This window comes from Salmo salar, chromosome 18, assembly GCF_965601325.2.
Source record: "Salmo salar chromosome 18, fSalSal1, whole genome shotgun sequence".
Lineage (NCBI taxonomy): Eukaryota > Metazoa > Chordata > Actinopteri > Salmoniformes > Salmonidae > Salmo > Salmo salar.
Window position 1 is genome coordinate 17,677,496 of NC_138308.1, and position 5,596 is coordinate 17,683,091.

Consider the following 5,596-nt stretch of genomic DNA (forward strand, 5'->3'; position numbering starts at 1 on the left):
TTTTTTGGTCTGGATGTCTTGAATGAAATACTGTATAACCACACCAAGTTGCACTATAAAAAGAGGCTTAGGGCTAGGATTGCAAAACTACTGGTAGTTTACAAAAGTTATCAGAATTTCCGGTAATGTTAGTAATTAACAGGTAATCTATGGCAATCTATGGTAATTCTGGTAATTTACACTTGATTAACTTTAAAAAATGTATTCATATAAAGTATTAATTTGTAATATCTGTGTCCATATTGTCCATGGGTTTCTAGATGATAGACATAAGGTTAATGAGGAATCAAATCAAATACATTTTTATTTGTCACATGCGCCAAACACAATGTCACGCCCTGACCATAGAGAGCCCTTGGTTCTCTATGGTGTTTAGGTCAGAGCGTGACTGGGGGGTGTTCTAGTCATTCTATTTCTATGTTGGTGAGTTGTATGGTTCCCAATTAGAGGCAGCTGGTAATCGTTGCCTCTAATTGGGGATCATATTTAGGAAGCCCTTTCTCCCACCTGCTTTGTGGGATATTGTTTTGTGTATGTGCTTGTTGCACCAGTTAGGTCACATTTCGTTGTTTGTTTATTGTTTTATGGAAGTTTCACTGTATATTAAAGATGTGGAACACTAATCACACTGCGCTTTGGTCCGTCTTTCCTCACGATCGTGACAGAATATCCCACCAAGCAAGGACCAAGCAGCGTGTGATGGAGGTAAAGGAGTTTTGGATCTGGGAAGAAATCATGGGAGGACACGAGACCCTTCCTTGGCGGGAGTCGCAGAGGACTCAGGAAGGACAGCGACGACGCCGGGGACCGCGGCCACAGAAACCCCAAGATTATATTTTTTTTGGGGGGGGCACGAGGGGTGGTCGGCCGAGCCAAGGAGAGAGCCTGGGAGTCGATGGAGCAGTGTGAGGAGGGATATTGGAGAATGATGTTGGAGAGGAGTATGCTGCAGCGCAGGCGTGCTGAAGAGCGTGACACCAGTCCGGTGCATCTGTGCCAGCTCCCCACACTCGCCCTGAAGAGCCAGAGACTGTCAGAGAGGCGATGGAGAAGTTGAGAGGAGAGAGATGTTGTGCAGGTGTGTTCTGCACAACATTCGACCTGAAGAGCCTGTCAGCAGTCTGGAGAGTCCTGTGCCAGCTCCCCGCACTCTCCCTGAAGTGTGTGTCACCAGTCCGGTGCCACTTGTGCCGGCTCCACGCACCAGGCCTCCAGTGCGCCTCCCCAGTCCGGTACGTCCTGTGCCGGCTTCACGCACTCGCCCTGAAGTGCGTGTCACCAGTCCGGTGCCACCTGTGCCGGCTCCACTCACCAGGCCTCCAGTGCACCTCCCCAGTCCGGTACGTCCTGTGCTGGCTTCACGCACTTGACCTGAGGAGCGTGTCATCAGTCTGGTGCAACCTGCTCCGATGCCCAGTCCAGGCACGGTGTCTAGTCCCGCTCCAAGGCTGGAGCCTTACTCTGCGCCGGTGCCCAGTCCAGGCACAGTCCAGGCACGGCGTCCAACCCAGCTCCATGGCCGGAGCCCTCTGCGCCGGTGCCCAGTCCAGGCACGGCATCCAGTCCCACTCCAAGGCCGGAGCCTTCCTCTGCGCCGGTGCCCAGTCTAGGCATGGCGGCCAACCCAGTTCCATGGCCGGAGCCCTCTGCGCCAGTGCCCAGTCCAGGCACGGCATCCAGTACCGCTCCAAGGCCGGAGCCTTCCTCTGCGCCGATGTCCAGGCACAGTGTTCAGCCCGGCGCCATGGCTGGGTCTGGGCGGGGGCTACGACCCGCACCGGAGCCGTCACCGACACTAGTCACCCCCCCTACCCTCCCCATCTGGTTTCAGGTTTTGCGGCCAGAGTCCGCACCTTTGGGGTGGGGTACTGTCACGCCCTGACCATAGAGAGCCCTTGGTTCTCTATGGTGTTTAGGTCAGAGCGTGACTAGGGGGGTGTTCTAGTCATTCTATTTCTATGTTGTTGAGTTGTATGGTTCCCAATTAGAGGCAGCTGGTAATCGTTGCCTCTAATTGGGGATCATATTTAGGAAGCCCTTTCTGCCACCTGCTTTGTGGGATATTGTTTTGTGTATGTGCTTGTTGCACCAGTTAGGTCACGTTTCGTTGTTTGTTTATTGTTTTGTGGAAGTTTCACTGTATATTAAAGATGTGGAACTCTAATCACGCTGCGCCTTGGTCCGTCTTTCCTCACGATCGTAACACACAACAAGTGTAGACTTTACCGTGAAATGCTCATTTACCATCCCTTTCCCAACAATGCAGATAAAAAGTAAGACAATTAACAAATAGATAACTCTGCATCTCTTCCAACTATTTACTTTTTCACAACTGTCACCAGTTTGGTGTGACATTGACATTGTTAAATAAATAAAAATGTGAACAATATGTAAAGGATATTTCATGTTGAAACTCTCATATTAAACATCAATCGTATTCACTAAGTTGATGAGTTGTATTTAAGATAATGTTTACAGTTTTGTCATTCTATTTTTGATTTTAAAATCATCTTATTTTATTATTTTATAAGAGGGCCAGAGATAATTAATGACACCTGTGATAATCTGAATTACTCAAAAAGCCACTAGATAAAAAAATACAAAAAATGTGATAAAATCCTAAAATCCCATAAAATCCTTAAGTTACAAAAACTCTGGTAGTTTACTGGTAAACTTAGAAAGTTACCAGTAATATACCGTCCCTTTGCAACCCTGCATAGGGCACTCAACTCACAAAAGCCAGATCTTTCTGCAGCCTACAGAAAGCTTGGCAGCCAAGTGCGGGCTGTCTGAGAAGTACCTTGGACAGACCTGTCACTTTAAGTATACTGAACAAAAATAGAAAAGCAACATGTATAGTGTTGGTCCCATTTTTCATGAGCTGAAATAAAAGATCCCCAAAATGTGTTTACATCCCTGTTAGTATTTCTCCTTTGCCAAGATCATCCATCCACCTGACAGGTGTGGCATATCAAGAAGCTGATTAAAAAGCAAGATCATTAAACAGGTGTACCTTGTGCCGAGGACAATAAATGGCAACTCTAAAATATGCAGTTTTGTCATACAGCACAATGCCACAGATGTCAAGTTTTGAGGGAGCGTGCAATTAGCATGTTGTGATTGCAAGAATGTCCTACAGAGCTGTTGCCAGAGAAATTTCTCTACCGTAAGCCATTGTTTTTGAGAATTTGTCAGTACATCCAACCGGCCTCACAACCACAGACAGCTTGTAACCTCGCCTGTCCAGGACCTCCTCATCCATTTTTTTCACCTGCGGGATCGTCTGAGGGGGAGGAAGGGTGCTGAGGAGTATTTCTGTCTAATAAAGCCCTTTTGTGGGGAAAAACTAATTCTGATTGGCTGGGCTGGCTCCCCAGTGGGTGGCCTATGCCCTCCCAGGCCATTAGGGCCTAATTCATTTATTTCAATTGACTGATTTCCTTCTATGAAGTGTAACTCAGTAAAATCTTTGAAATTGTAACATGTCGCGTTTATATATTTGTTCAATATAGATAATAGCCTACAAGAGAGGAGAGGCAGAGCCATATGAAGAATCTCAATTGCATTTCTTTGATTCCTCGCTTCCTCTCTCCTCGCCTCCTTCTCAAAACCCATTGGATTAGAAGGTCAAAGGTGGGTGATGGAGGGGGATTCTCCTATATACACCAGTCAATATACACCACCATCTTTGATACTACAGCCTATGCCCTACTATGCTAAGATGTCTGTGTAAGAGGAAGCTCCTCTAAGTCTGGTTCATGTTGCTTTCATAACCAAGTGGGAAGGTGGTAATTACCAGTTGTGAAGTCGTAAATACCAGTTGGATGCATTCATGAGCTATGAACTTATTGAGAAACGCTGACTGGCTAAAAAACAAGCTGTGTCATCCATGAACTAAAAGTACAGCTATCATGCTTGTGGGAGAAGTCGGAGCTCAGGGATGATAAACAAGTTTTCCACTAGTAATTACGAGTTTGAGGGGGGTTCAAGTACATTTTTCCCAATCATATGTGGTAAATAACACCTACCCACTTTGTTATAAATGCAGCACTACGCCTAACTTGAAGTCCTCAAAGGGCTGCGTTCAGCACGAAAAAAAAACTAGTTGAATGTTCAATTAAACGGAAACAGTGCTGCTCTGAACGACCAGTTGAAAAACAGGGAGGGGTTGGTTTGTGGGTTCAAAATACACTGCTGCCCTTTAAATACGTCACTCATTGCTTCAAGCCACACCCACCTGCCGATTTCTTTATTATTTTTTTTATTTAACCTTTCTTTAACACCTGCCAAACATGCTATTATTGAGGTAATTTCCTTAGTAGGTGACATCAGAGGTCAGTATGTGGGAGAAGTTGGAGCTCAGGGATGATAGAAGAGTTTCACCACTAGTAATTACGAGTTGGAGGGGTGTTCAGTGGATTAGTGATGGGCATTCAGGCTCTTTTCAGTGACCCGTTCGGCTCAGCTCACCAAAAGGAGCCGGGTCTTTTGGCTCCCAAACGGCTCTATTTTTTCAAGTCAAACAGTTTGCAATAGTTTGACTATGATTGGTGTTAAAACAATTCTAATTAAATTATTAAATGAAATCATACTCTACCTTAACCACAATGTATTTAAAAGTGAATTGGTTTGTTATGAAAAAGAATGCTATTAAACATTTGCATTTAAAGTATAACTTTTTAATGTATATAAACAAAGTGCATATAAATCTAATCATTCAAAACTAATACAATCTGAACAGCATAATATAATATTGCACCATATCAAAGAAAAATAAATAACAATTTGCAAAACTGCAACATCCCACAAATTGAAATAAATGTAAAAAAAAGAAGGATGCTATTACCCATGTGCATTTGAAGTATAACTTTTTTAACGTATATAAACAAAGTGCATATAAATGTAACAATTCAAAACGAATACAATCTGAACAACATAATAATAGAGTATTGCACCATATCAAAGAAAAATAAATAACAATGTGCAAAACTCCAACATCCCACTTAAAACATTAAACTGGTCCCTCTTTTCTCTCTCTTCCTTATTGCCATGTTATAACCAGCAGCACACAGCAATGATGACCATACTTTGCTTTTATGAAAGATTTGCATTCAGAAATGCAAGCTGCCTCACTTTTGAGGGGATAATGCGGTTTCTTCTCTCAGTAATTATTTGTCCCGTTTTTGAGAAGACCCTCTCAAAGGGAACGGATGTGGCCACTATGCAGAGTCTCCCTGTCATGGCTTTAGTAAGCTGTGGGTAGACAGAGGCCTTGTTCTTCCACCAGCTCAGACGATCTGCAGATCTTGTGTGTGCGCTTAAGCATTTAGGCCTATATTATTTTATTTATTGTTTCGTTCTTTGAAGTAGTTAATTCTATTCATTTAAATCTTTCGATTATTCATATCTTATTTTAATTTTTTTATGTATAAATAGATTCGGCTCATTTGATATGCATGCCGGCTCCCAACGTTTACCTACAAGAGCCGGATCTTAGAGAACGACCCATCACTACAGTGGATCTTTTTCCAGTGAATGTGGTAAATATATCACCTTCCCACTTGTTTATGAACGTAGCATAATCTCACCTAGGGAG